The sequence below is a fragment of the Oncorhynchus keta genome, chromosome 35 (genome assembly GCF_023373465.1).
Source record: "Oncorhynchus keta strain PuntledgeMale-10-30-2019 chromosome 35, Oket_V2, whole genome shotgun sequence".
Lineage (NCBI taxonomy): Eukaryota > Metazoa > Chordata > Actinopteri > Salmoniformes > Salmonidae > Oncorhynchus > Oncorhynchus keta.
This window is the reverse complement of record NC_068455.1, coordinates 52,214,366-52,227,777: the sequence shown is the minus strand read 5'-3', so window position 1 is coordinate 52,227,777 and position 13,412 is coordinate 52,214,366. Positions and strand designations below refer to the sequence as shown.

Genomic DNA, 13,412 nt, shown 5'->3' with positions numbered 1-13,412 from the left:
TCCCATCTTCAAAAGTAGGAGTGTGTTTATTGGGTTTCAAACCTGGCCAGAGATAACAACATATTACCTCTTGCTGCCATGTTGCCCAGATGCTGAATAGTAAATCAGAGCTGTTTAATTGGCTGGAGAGGGGGTTAGGAAGGAGGAGATTACACATCCTAGTGATTTCACACCATATTGTGCAATGTTATTGACCGTGGTCACCATGTGATAATAAATGTATGCTCACACCGCCTCCCCCTTTTTCAAGTATTCAGTATTACAATTTGGGGGAACATACAGTATGTGTTTTGGAGGAATCATTTAGATGGGACTCTCTTATAATACAGTTTCCTTTGACATTGTCCCTAAAAAGCATCCCTTGTGAGTGGGATATCTGCCACCACTGTCAGAGCTCCACCTGGCCTGAGCATCTGCTGTCAACTGTCGGCCACCCCCTTTTTAGGCTAGACAACAGTTACTCTGCCAAAACTGGCAACACTATTATGGTGTAGGACCATTTGAGAACTTACAGATCTTCTTCATCTTTCACCATTTTAAATCATAGTTCTCATCATCGTCATCATAATACTAGTTGTTGTTTTTTATGTTGTTCTTCTTCTTCTTCCTCTAACTCACTCTATTCTTCTTGGGTGTGTTGATTGTGGATGGATGGAGTCAGTGTTAGGTTTGTCACTAACCCATGGATGGGTTTGGTGCCACACCAGTATCTCAGAGAATCCCTTCACCACGGCACACAGAATGGAGTGGGGTTGGCTCTTGGCGGGGTCGGCCCGTACTGATCCCACCCACCACACATTTTCATTTGTGGAGGTTTTCCAGACAGAGAAACCATGGGCAGAACAAGGTTCATATTTACATTTTAGTAATTTAGTAGACACTCTTATCCAGAGCGACTTACAGTTAGCATTCAAATTAAGATAGTTAGGTGGGACAACCATATATCACAGTCATAGTAAGTAAAATGTTCCTCAATAAATTAGCTATCAGCAATGGTGGTGGTGGGGACACACTCTGCTGTCCTAGCATCAGGGGGAATCTGGTTCCACCACTGGGATGCCAGGACAGAAAAGAGCTTGGACTGGGCTAAGTGGAAGTTGCCCTCCCATAGGGGTGGGAGGGCCAATAGACCAGAGGTGTAGGTTTTGAGCAGTTGTGTAGGGAGGCGCAGTTCCTCTTGCTGCTCTGTAGGAAAGTACCATGGTCTTTTAGTGGATGTGAGCTTTGCCTGGAAGCCAGTGGAGTTTGTGGAGGAGGTTGAATGGGAGAAGGTTGAACACCAGGCGAGCTGCCGTTTTCTGGATAAGTTACAGGGGTTTTATGGCACAAGTGGTGAGCCCAGACAACAGCGAGTTGCAGAAGTCCAGATGGGAGATGACAAGTGCCTAGATTAGGTCCCGAGCCACTTCCTGTCTGAGGTAGGGTTGTACTCTATGGATGTTGTGGAGCATCAACCAGTAGGGGCGAGTCACTGCTTGATGTTTGCAGAGAATGACAGGGTGTTGTCCAGGGTTACATCAAGGTTATTTGCATTCAGGGAGGGGAACACTGTGGAGTTGTCAACTGTGATGGAGAGGTCTTGGAGCGGACAGGCCATCCCCGGGAGGAAGAGCAGCTCCGTCTTGCCGAGTCTGAGCTTTAGGTGGTGGGCCGACATCCAAGGTAAGATACCTGACATGTACGCAGAGATGTGTGTCACGAACTGCGTGTCAGAAGTGGGAAGGAGAAAATTAGTTGAGCGTCATCTGCATAGAAATCATAGGAAAGACCATTTGAGGATATGACGGAGCAGAGTGACTTGCTGTATAGAGAGAAGAGCCCTGGAGTACACCAATAGTGAGAGTATGTGGTTCAGACAAGTCACATGGTAGGATGCAATCCAAGAGTGTGCTGAGCCTGAGACACCCAGCCCTGAGAGGGTGGAGAGGAGGAGCTGATGGTTCATGGTGTCGAAGGCAGCGGATAGATCTAGGAGCTTGAGAACAGAGGAGGGAGAGTTAGCTATTGGCAGTGGTGAGAGCTTTCGGGACATAGAGAAGGGCAGTCTAAACAGTGGCTTTAGCAGTGGATACAGAGAAAGAGAAGGTAGAGAGGAGCGAGTGAAAGGATGATAGGTCCTCCAGAAGTTTCGTTTTCCTCCATTTTCACTCAGCCTCCCGCAGCCCTGTTCTGTAAGCCTGCAAAGAGTCATTCAGCCACGGAGCAGGAGGGGAGGGCCAAGTTGGCCGGGAGGAAAGGGGACAGTGCGAGTCATAGGATGAGGAAAGGGAAGAGAGTAGGGGTCGAAGAGGCAGAATCAGGAGACAGGAGGGTCAAAGGATTGAACAGAAGGGAGCGATGATAGGATAGAAGAAAGATCAGTGGGAGATAGAGAGCAAAGATTGTGATGGCGCATGACCATCTCGGTAGGGGCTGAGTGGCTAGGGTTGGAGGAAAGGGAGACAGAATAGAATAGGAAACAAAGTAGTGATCAGAGACCTGGAGGTGGGTTCTAGTGAGATTAGTAGGCGAACAGCCCCTAATAAAGATGAAGGTATATCACCTGCCTTGTGAGTGGGAGGGGATAGGGAAAGTTCAAAAGGTCAATAGAGGCAAGGAGGGGACAGGTAGAAGGGAGATGTCGGGAGGATGAACATCGGGAGGTATAGCTCATTGAGTTTTGTAACACTGCAGAGAGAAATGCCATGAACAGAACTGACATGATTCCTTAGAATAAGAGATGCATGTTTGTTCTACCAAACACATTTACATCTGAACTAATACAGGACTAACTAGTGAAGGTCCAGTGCACTACTTACAATAAAATAATAATAAAACTAATTATATACAACTTTACTTAAAAAAAAAAAAAAAACATTTTAGAGCATCTTCGCTCTTATGGCAGGACTTTGAATGTGGGAAATCACCTTCCCAGTCAGTATTTTGTATGTATTGGACATTCATATTGCACTCTACATTGAGAGGTTTCCCACCATGAAATGAGTGGGCTGATACCCCATAATATGGGTGTGAAATGCATAAATTTGATCGCTACTGAGACAACCTGTTTCAATTTGGGTCCTTAGGCAAAACCAGTTTAGAACCACTGCTTTAAGGTAAACACAGGGACATAGCCTTAGTGTTGTGGAGCGTATATCTCTTCCCACTGCTATGAAGTGATGAGAAAGCTTTCAGTGCAGCATTAGCTGTTCATCTATGTTTGTTCGGCCCACATTAATTCAGCAGGACGGCTTTGCAGGGGGCAATCAGGCGTGCAGCAGGATAACTTCTCGCTAAAACTGCAGACTGGATCTCAATCCTCACAGTCTAAGTCCTAATCTCATTCACTCCTTGCCTTGAATGAGAATAGATGGTTCTGTCCTTCAAATTATTTTGATTGACATATAACATAATTATGTAGCATACATTTAGTTATTTTTTTATCCCAGTTAGAATTTTCATCCGTCTTGATTCTCACTTAAGCTGCCTATAGTGCAATAAAAATATATTGATTAATTGTCTGTCTTTTTTAACAGTGTTCAATTTCATATCTGTCCCTGGGGAAAGGTATTATAGTGGAGTGTGTTTCTGTTTCATTACATTTTTTCTCTCTATCCCCCTCTCTCTTTATTGACTCGGTTCATACAGTGCCTTGCAAAAGTATTCATCCCCCTTGGCGTTTTTCCTATTTTGTAGCATTACAACCTGTCATTTAAATGGATTGTTATTTGGATTTAATGTAATGGACAAACACAAAACAGTCCAAAGAGGTGAAGTGAAATTTAAAAAATAACTCTTATGGCTGCTGTCCCTGTACAGGGATCAACATCAGCGGTAATTTCAGAGTGACAACTAATAGTACTCGATACAACTCAAACTTTCATTAAAACACACATGCAGGGTACTCAATTAAAGCTACACTCGTTGTGAATCTAACATGTCAGATTTTGAAAATGCAGACCGCAATCCAATTGAGCATCTGTGGTGTAACTTAAAATTGCTGTACATCAGCGGAACCCATCCAACTTGATGGAACTGGAGCAGTTTTGCCTTTAACCTCTTGATTCTAGCCATCCCGGATCCGGGATCGTGAATACAGCCTAAAGCTCATTACCATAACGCAACGTTAACCAGTTGAAGCTAGGGGGGAGCTATTTCATTATTGGATAAAAAAACGTGCCCGTTTTAAGCGCAATATTTTGTCAGAAAAAGATGCTCGCCTTTGCATATAATTGCCAGCTTTGGAAAGAAAACACTGACGTTTTCAAAACTGCAAAGATATTATCTGTGGGTGCCCCAGAACTGATCTTACAGGCGAAACCAAGATGCAACTTCAAACAGGAAATGAGCAGGATTTTTGAGGCTCTGTTTTCCATTGTCTCCTTATTTGGCTGTGAAAGCGCCACGAATTAGCCTGCCCTTTCAATCGTTTCTCCAAGTTGTCTGCAGCATTGTGACGTATTTGTAGGCATATCATTGGAAGATTGGCCATAAGAGACTACATTTACCAGGGATCCGCCCGGTGTCCTTTGTTGAAATTGTTGCGTAATCTCCAAGCTGCTCACATTCATCCATGTTATTGAGACAGAGATGAGACTACCAGGAATGATATATCATGAAGAACAACGTTTACCATGTTTCAATCGATATTATGGAGTTAATGTGGAAGAAAGTTTGGCGTTTGGATGAATGAATTTTTCGTTTTTTTTTGGTAGCCAAACATGACGCAGAAAACGGACCGATTTCTCCTGCACAACTAATCTTTCAGGAAAACTGAACATTTGCTATCTAACTGAGTCTCATTGAAAACATCCGAAGTTCTTCAAAGGTAAATTATTTATTGTTTACATTGTAAATGTTTTTCTGTTTTTTGTTAAAATGTTGCCTGCTAATGCAAACGCTAAATGCTAACGCTAAATTCTAAATGCTAGTTTGCTATGGTTGAGAAGCATATTTTGAAAATCTGAGATGACAGTGTTGTTAACAAAAGGCTAAGCTTGAGAGCTAGCATATTGATTTCATTTCATTTGCGATTTTCATGAATAGTTAACGTTGTGTTATGGTAATGGTCTTGAGGCTGTCGTCATGATCCCGGATCCGGGTTGGCTCGACGCAAGAAGTTAACTATTCATGAAAATCGCAAATGAAATGAAATAAATATGCTAGCTCTCAAGCTTAGCCTTTTGTTAACAACACTGTCGATTCAGATTTTCAAAATATGCATTTTCAACCATAGCAAAACAAGCATTTGTGTAAGATTATTGATAGCTAGCGTAGCATTTAGCATAGCATTCAGCGGGCAACATTTTCACAAAAACAAGAAAAGCATTCAAATAAAATAATTTACCTTTGAAGAACTTCAGATGTTTTCAATGAGGAGACTCTCAGTTAGATTGCAAATGTTCAGTTTTTCCAAAATATTATTTGTTTAGGACAAATCACTCCGTTTTGTTCATCAAGTTTGGCTACGAAAAAAACCTGTATCCAGGAGTGTAATTATCCCTGCAAGCTCATTAGCATAACACAATGTTAACTATTCATGAAAATCACAAATGAAATGAAATAAATATATTAGCTCTCAAGCTTAGCCTGTTGTTAACCAGTTGAAGCATTCAATAATCCACCTGTTTCCCCTCGTTGAAAGTGCATACAAAATAAATCCCAAACGTTGCCAATAAACTTGGTCCACACATGTCAAACGTTCCTAATCAATCCTCAGGTACTCTAATATGTAAATAAACGGTACAATTTAAGACGAAATAAACTATTTTCAATACCGGAGAAAAACAACGAGGAGCGCACTCTCATTCATGGCAACCAAAAGACTAGAGTCCACCTGAGTAACAGAAGAATACTTCTTCACTTTTCAAAAGAAAAACATTGAACATTGAAATGCAATCTGGGTCCTAATAATTAGGCTTTCCCATAGAAAGGCATTGGAAAGTGCAATGACCTCAAAAACAAATCCTGGATGGATTGTCCTCGGGGTTTGGCCTGCCAATTCAGTTCTGTCATACTCACAGACATTATTTGAACAGTTTTAGTAACTTTAGAGTGTTTCCCTTTTTTTCTCAAATACTACCATGCATATGCATATCCTAGCTTCTGGGCCTGAGTAACAGGCCGTTTACTTTGGGCACCTCAGTCATCCAAACTTCTGAATACTGCCCCTTATCCCTAAAAAGTCAACTGCGTTTTGTTTGTAGCTACATCTTGTTTGGCCAGCGTTTTGTCAAGTCGCTGCGGTCACTCCACAGTGACCATGGCGTGTGCAGAAATTAGCCCATCACTTTTTCCAACTGATTTATCGATAGCTCCTGTTAAATCCAGGGCAGCAATTTAGTTGAGAAAAGTAGTCTTTGAAGACCTCGATGGCTAACATTATATCAAAAACGGTTCGGTAGAAATCGCATCATATACATCATTCAACCCATGCTGAGCAGCTCACGTTATAGACCGAAGCATGCTATATGGCAGATCAATCCAAACTGGCCCTTCATGTCCAGCCCAGCCATTATCTCAGCCAGTCATGGCTTGCGTGAAAGCAAAACCAACTCTGCTCGTAACTTAACAATTTTTTTCTTATTTAAGGGTGGAATACACGTTTGTTTTTAAAGCACATGAAAGTGCACATGTTCCAGAAGGCATTTCTGCCCAAAAATGGATTTTGATTAAACAAATTAAATCCCTTTCCTGTGAAGTAGTGACATGCGACATACAGCAAGTTTCCTGAATCAAGTCATATCTTTATTTTCTAAATAAACATTTTAAACTCAAGTTTAGAATAATACAATTTATCCAGTGGAAACAAAGTTTTTTACAATTATTTTAGAAGAAATAAGGAATTATTTAAAGATGCAAAAATTGCTCCGCTATTTCCTGGTTGCTAAAACTCTAAAAGTTTCAGTTAATGTGACAAAACAAGTACAGATCAGAGAATCATTGTACCATCTAAACTGCTGTGAAATATATTTTCCAGAACCAAAAGTATTTGTTTTTTGAAGCTGGTGTACAAAACTGAAAGTAAAAATGCAAAAACAAAACATAAGAACTGTAATCATAGAAATAGTGCACATAGAACATATCTACCTTTTCTTAGACTTGCTTTCAATGAGAATGATAGATTTTTGACAGACATTTTTATGTGAATTTGGTTGGGTCACCCAAGGTGTTACATATTGGAGCTTTAAGAGAAGTGCAAGGGTGCTAATATATTTATATGTAAAGAGACATTATGTAGACATAAATACAGTCAAATGAGATGCATGTTAGTCAGTGTGTGTGTCTGTGTGTGTCTTCAGCTCAAATCCTCCCACAGTTAGTTTGAATATTAGAAAACCTTAGTAATGTGAGAAAGTAAGGTACTGAGGTTTAGGGACCCAAACTTGTCTTAATGCATCTCTTTAATTGAAAACACATTTAACTTAAACCACTAGGGAATACTGATTGTCACAATAAAGTGCACTGTTCCTCCTAACCAAATTTGCCAGGAATTCGATCTCCTATCGCTGTATGAAACATGTTTAATTAAGTCACATTTGCTTTTTTCAGACAGACCCCATAACCAAATTACCTTTACAACCACACTCCAGGCATTTATGTTCAGCTTATTGTGTCCCTTCTTCTTATGTCTTGTGTAGTCTTTCTTTAGAGCAGACTGTAGCTTTACTGAACAACAGTGCTTGTGTGTGTGCGCGCACATATGCATCTGTGTGTGTTTGCCTATGTGTGTGAAAGAGAGAGTAACCAAGAGAGAGAGCACACAACTCTTCGCAATACATTTTAAAGATGATCGTATCACTTTGATGATTCTGTGTCTCTGCGATTGTGTCTTATTCCTCAATCCCTCCCCCATACCACTCTACAGTGTAATTAAATTACATTTGATTGAGATTTACTCTTCCCATTATGAGCGCCTGCCTGCCGGCAGTTCGGGAGCGATGGGGGAAGCACGCTTTACACAACACACCTGCCTCCACTGCTCATTACTGGCTGACACAAAAAAAGCATTCCCTCAGACCATGTTGTTATGTCCAGGACCTGTAGAATGACATTGTAGGGGACCTACATCTACAGCATGACTCTACCGCCACATTACAGCCACCAGCCCAGTGCTCATTGCATATCTCTCCCCAGAGGACTTCTCATTTTAACTATGAGGAGAGAGGGGAAGTGACCAAGAAAATGAAATAGACAGAGTGCAGCCTCAGTGACGTGCACAATACAACTGGTCATATACTATATATACAGTGCTTTCGAAAAGACCCCTTGACTTTATCCACATTTTGTTATGTTACAGCCTTATTCTAAAATTAATTAAATAATGTTTTACCCCTCATCAATCTACACACAATACCCCATAATGAAAAATAAAACAAACATTTTTTTCCAAATTGATAAAAATACAAAAACAGATATCACATTTACATAAGTCTTCAGTCCCTTTACTCAGTACTTTGTTGAAGCTCCTTTGGCAGTAATTACAGCATCGAGTCTTCTTGGGTCTTCTTGGCGCTACAAACTTGGCACATCTGTATTTGGGAGTGTCTCCCATTCTTCTATGCAAGAGAAGAACTGCATTGTTGGTTAGTTTAATTTGATTTGAAATCCTCTCAAGCTTTGTCAGGTAGGATGGGGAGAGTCTCTGCACAGCTATTTGCAGGTCTCTCCAGAGATGTTTGATCGGATTCAAGTCCGGGCTCTGGCTGGGCCACTCGAGGACATTCAGAGACTTGTCCAGAAGCCACCCCTGTGTTGTCTGCGCTGTGTGCTTAGGGTTGTTGTCCTGTTGGAAGGTGAACCGTCGCCCCAGTCTGAGGTCCTGAGCGCTCTGGAGCAGGACTTGATCAAGGATCTCTCTGTACTTTGCTCTGTTCATCATTCATTCGATCCTGACTGCCACCACCAATCTAAACTGGCCCATCATGTCCTAAAATATGATTGGGCAGCCTTGACGTCCTTGATTCTCATTGCGCCAGAGCGCTTTAAATCTAGCTCAGATTGGAGGGAAAAGATGATGCGTTTGTTCTGGCATTTCACAGGCTGGCTGTTTGGACCATGTCTTGGATGCCTTGGAGCAGGCGCAAAGGATGTGATTGGCTGTCTGGCCTTAGGACTATGGAGAGTGCAGCTGCAGTTAGGGAGCACTTAACAGCGTGAAATCACTTTGGTATAGGACATTTTTGTTTCCAATGGTAGATTTATTTGGCCATTTTTTACTACTACAACTTCCCTTTGAGCAGCTTTATGTGGAGGAAACAAGGGAGTGTCTTGTCTCTCTCTGTCACTGTATGCTTTCTCCTCCTCTAACACTTCCATATCTCTTGTAACACTAACACAGTCCATCCACTGTCTGATCCATCCACAAACAAACCACTGGGAATTACTATCACGTCCAAAGAACTGCCAATTCCACAGACATTCTCCTTTTCCTTATTTTATCCCCACTTTCCAGATAGATAGTTGTGTATTTCCCCAAAAACATTAATTTTCAGTGTGCTGGGAGAAAACTTCTGTCATAGTAGCCCCCGGGCTTTTTCTCTGCCTGAGTGTTTGGTGTCAAAGATCTAAACAGACCAAAATCTCAAAGCACAGCTGGCGCAATTGTTGAAGGGGAAGACTGAAGCACTCTGTCACTCTTTCTTTCAATCTGAAATACACAGACACACACATATACAAAGTCCATCTCTCTCTCTTTCCTCCTCTCCCTCCTTCATTCACTTCTCAGACAAATAAGTCCTCTAAGAACATACCCCTCAATGCCTGATCCATTAAAACACTTTATTCTACCTCTAACCCCCCAAGAGAGAGAGAGAGACAGAAAAACAGATTGAGGGATAGTGACTGATTTGTGCCACAGAACCACCCATCAATCCCTTCTCATAGGGATAGGAATAGGGGCTGCAGGGATCCCCCTCTCCATTGGGTAGATCCATATAAATCAGATTCCAGCTCTGTGAGCCATAGAGGATAATCTCTAGAGTCCTATAAACACCAAATGTATCCTCTAAAGATTTAAAGAGATCAAGGGCAAAACAAATCTAATTGGTCAACAGACTCAGAACTTAATTAAGTTGTTCTGTCCTACTGAACGGAGTCAGTGGGTATTTTGATGGAATAGAGTTTTTTTCTTGGTCTCCATTAGATTTGGTCTCAATTAGACTCTCTTACTTTTCTGGAATCAGCTGTGGAAGATGACTGCTAGAACCAATAAAGCATACAGTACAACAAAGATTAGTATGGACATGCTATACTTCCTGGATAGCTCTAGGCTATAGCTTGTACATCATGGTGATATTTAGCCACTGGCTGGTGGGAGAAGTGAAAATAACTGGTGCCTTCTTTGTTCCGCACTTTGTACATATTTCCTATAATAGACAGCAACAACCCATGTCTGCAGACAGGACATTCATTAAAATATAAAATAACAAGTCGTTCGGATAGAGTTGGAACACACACACTCCACACAGACACGCACTCATTTACATCTTTCACGACTATCATGGACAATTGGGACGTCAATTACCGCCTTTATTAAACAATACACTTCTCATTAATTACTTGTCATGATAGTTCCTTCCATTTTCCTTTCTAAGAAACAAAAAACCTAGAGGCATGTCATTAGTCAGAAGCTTCGCCGAATCTAATTCATATTCCTACTACCTCATAAAATGGAAATGGCCTCACTAAACATAATAATCAATGTACCTTGTGATCAGCATTTACCTACTGTTGTAGTATAACACATGATCAACCCTATGACCTGATGTCATCATTGTGCCAACATAGTTTAACCTCCCATGAAGAACCTAAATAAAAGCCACAATCATGCATTAATGCCCAGGATTTTCGGATTTGAGATGTTTGACGAGCAGGTGTCCCACATACTTTTGGTGTGCCACATACTTTCATGTAGGGTATCTTGTTGTGCTGGAGTAATGGCTGTCTCGCCTCACCTGTCCCTATGGCTTTTGTTTTCACCAGGGCCTCTCTGCTTTATGATCTACCTTTAAATCATAGCATGCTGTAAATAATATATTCATGAGTTATTATACCTTGTCTTTTCAATGGAGGATGCCTTGATCTTAGGCAGGTTAAATGTATATCATATAAAGTACAAACTGTATAAGGAGTTTTATTTAAACATATATAAAGCCATCTGAAGGTCAACTGCGCCAATTAAATTTATATAGGCCAAATGGCTGTAAAAACAGTTACACAGGAATTTTCATCAAGCAATGGTTGTCAATATACTGCATTTAAAAGTGCATTGTTTAATTCCTTTGTGACAAAGAGAAAGAGGTCTTGTTACATTTCTATGAAATAAATGTGTATTTTTCATGTTGAGAGCTCTAAATCCATCTGAGACAATCACAGCGAGATCAGACACACACCAACAGACACACACTTGTCTGTCCTTTGTGGAAATATAAACCACCTGGAGGTGGGACATGGTGAGGTTGGACCCATGTGCAGAGAACAGACCAGACAAGGAATCAGTGGTTAAGGATAAACATATTTTACTGAGAATCGGTAACGGAAGGATCAGAGTAACACAGTAATCCAAGATGCATCAGATCCGGCCATGATTGGGAGTCCCATAGGGCGGCGCACAAATGGCCCAGCGTCGTTCGGATTTGGCCGGGGTAGGCCGTCAGTGTAAATAAGAATTTGTTCTTTAATTAAAATAATAAAATCACTGGAAAAACAACAAACACTAAGTCTCAAACTCACTCAGGAGCCAAAGCAGACAATTCAAGCTTCGCTAAAGGACAACAGAAAACACACTTCTTTTAATTAACAGGGAAATCATAATGAGTAAATAGTACACACCTGAGCGTCGTTAATGTGTCTTGGACAGTCTCTGCCGCCCTCTGGTGACAGGTGGAACAATGACAGGAGCTGTGACTCTTGCAACCAATGAAAATATATCCTTTGTCTCGATTGGTCAGAAAACCTGTCTCGGCACTCCCTACGCAAATGAGGTGTCAGATTTCACAGGCTGCATCAACAGAGTGTGGAGTGTACAGCAATTGATGTTGCTCTGTCACGAAGCGCTCCGTACACAATAATGTTGGTCAGAACCGGTCTAGAACAGCTCAGAGTTCCCTAAAAAGGGGAAATTACATCTAAGATGTTTTTAATGGATCACGTTCAAATGGCAACATTGTTCTGCTGTATGAAGGATCACTGCATGTTAATACCAAGCAACATATTGTAATGCAAACACAAATAATGATATTGAAAACAAAACATGAACCCCAAAGTATTCTACGGAATCCCTGAAGCCCATAAAAAAAGTAAAATTAGACTCTTGGAATTATCTAATTTGAATGACTTAGTAGCCATTAATTCAAGTAAGTGGGTGAGTGTGGAGAGCGGAGCAGAGTGTAATTCAAGCAGATTCAGCTTCAATCAATGGGCATGCTCTACCTAGCTTTTGTGTTTCCTTTATCACTATTCTTTTGATTAGGCATATTCGGTTGTAATTATTATTTAATTATTATTTTTATAAATAAAAGAGAATAAATCATCTCAAATTGCAGCGGTCAAATGGTGTGCGCAAAGAAGCAAGCACCAGGCTTTATATATACATTGAGCACTCTGCAATCTACACATTTCCACTTAGTGGTTCAAACAAGATACAAAGTCGTTCAAACAAGGTAGTTGTAACGGTGTTCGTCTGTTGAAAGAGAGTCGGACCAAAATTCAGCGTGGTGGTTACTTATGTTCTTTAATAAAATAGAACGATACATGAAATAACTAAGTAACAAATGGAACGCGAAAACCTATACAGCCTATCTAGTGAAAACAAACACAGAGATAGGAATAATCACCCACAAAACACACAGTGCTACCTAAATATGGTTCCCAATCAGAGACAACGAGAATCACCTGACTCTGATTGAGAACCGCCTCAGGCAGCCAAGCCTATGCTAGACACCCCTACTCAGCCGCAATCCCAATGCCTATAAAACCCCAATACGAAACACAACAAAATAAACCCATGTCACACCCTGGCCTGACCAAATAGATAAAGAAAACACAAAATACTAAGACCAAGGCGTGACAGAACCCCCTAAGGTGCGGACTCCCGGACGCACCTTCAAACCATAGGGAGGGTCCGGGTGGGCGTCTGTCCATGGTGGCGGCTCCGGCTCGGGACGTGGACCCCACTCCATAAATGTCTTAGTTCCTCCCCTTCGCGTCCTGGGATAGTCCACCCTCGCCGCCGACCATGGCCTAGCAGTCCTCACCCAGAACCCCACTGGACTGAGGAGCAGCTCGTGACTGAGGGGTAGCTCGGGACTGAGGGGCAGCTCGGGACTGAGGGGAAGCTCGGGACTGAGGGGAAGCTCGGGACTGAGGGGAAGCTCGGGACTGAGGGGAAGCTCGGGACTGAGGGGCAGCTCGGGACTGAGGGGCAGCCCAGC

General features: G+C 41.7%; 1 pseudogene; it reads right to left on the bottom strand.

Moving 5' to 3' along the window:
• Window positions 1-1,468: 1,468 nt before the first annotated feature.
• LOC127915508 (5-hydroxytryptamine receptor 2A-like) overlaps window positions 1,469-13,412 on the bottom strand; it is an 86,697-nt pseudogene continuing 74,753 nt past the window's right edge.